Source organism: Galeopterus variegatus, unplaced genomic scaffold (assembly GCF_000696425.1).
Source record: "Galeopterus variegatus unplaced genomic scaffold, G_variegatus-3.0.2 Scaffold53, whole genome shotgun sequence".
In the NCBI taxonomy this organism is placed as follows: Eukaryota; Metazoa; Chordata; class Mammalia; order Dermoptera; family Cynocephalidae; genus Galeopterus; species Galeopterus variegatus.
In genome coordinates, this window is record NW_007726164.1 from 1,097,350 (window position 1) to 1,098,575 (window position 1,226).

Here is a 1,226-nt window from a genome sequence, read left to right on the forward strand (position 1 = left end):
CTCTATGACATTGATGTGGCCAAGGTCAACACCCCGATCAGGCCTGATGGAGAGAAGAAGGCGTATGTTCAACTGGCTCCTGATTATGATGCTTTGGATGTTGCCAACAAAATTGGGATCATCTAAACTTGAGTCCAGATGGTTAATTCCAAATATACAATTCTTTTCACCATAAAAATTTTTAAAAAGCCCTTCAGGGTATGTCAACATGAAAATTGATTAGAACTTAACTCTCAAAAGTATTAGTCTAGTGATGAAATTAAAATATGATACTGAGAGATAAAGACTACATGGATATTGAAGAACTTGCTAAAATAATACTTCTTGTGCTGTTCCATGAGAAATTTAGCACTTCTAAATTGTGCAAGGTAATGGATAATGGAAGCCTAATCAATTGGAAAATAATTTTTAACATCATATAGTCAATCAGCTTCCAGTCAAGGTGGCAGAATACAGTCCCCAGCATCACTCTCTCTCACAAATCAACCAACTTACAACTATTAAAAAGCAATGGCAGCCAAGCTGCGGCTGCTAGAGCTCAGGGAAAGAGGAGGAGAGACCTACAGATGCATGAAGGTGGGAGACGCCACGAAGAAAGAGAAGGAAAGAACTGCTCCAACCGTTTCAAGCCCTGGCTGCTTTAAGTCTGCAGCTGATGAGTGCACAGAGCAGGAGCTGGCAAAAGCTACAGCTGTGCCCTTTGGATGAAGTTGCTTGGAGGCTGCAGGGGAGAAGAGGTCCTTGATGGCCCCCAGGCCAGCAAGACTACTAAGGGGGTTCCTGTGGATTCACACAGGAGTGAGGGGCCACAAAAACTGATGAAAGGAGCCACTTAGAGGTCAGTGATTCATTGCAAGCGACCAGCATATGGCTTCCCATGGAAGTGGTTGGAGCATAAGTGGTGGGAGAGACAGGCCCATTAAAAGAACACTGGGACACAGCATGGACAGCTGATCTGCCCCCCAATCAGCATAGACCACTCAGTGGAGACTGGTCAGGAATATAGAACTGCAGGGGGTGCAGTTTGCTGAAAAGACTCAAGCTCAGACCAGAGTTTCTACACATCCCAGGTGTACCGGATCTCACAAGTCCCAGAAGCACCTGTAAAGGTCAGCCATTAAAACCTGAGCTGCAAAAAAAGCCTTCCCCAGGGAATCAGCAGCAAAGCAACAATTTAGCTCAACCACAGAGCCCAAGTACTGGTACACACAGGAAGTTGCCCCATT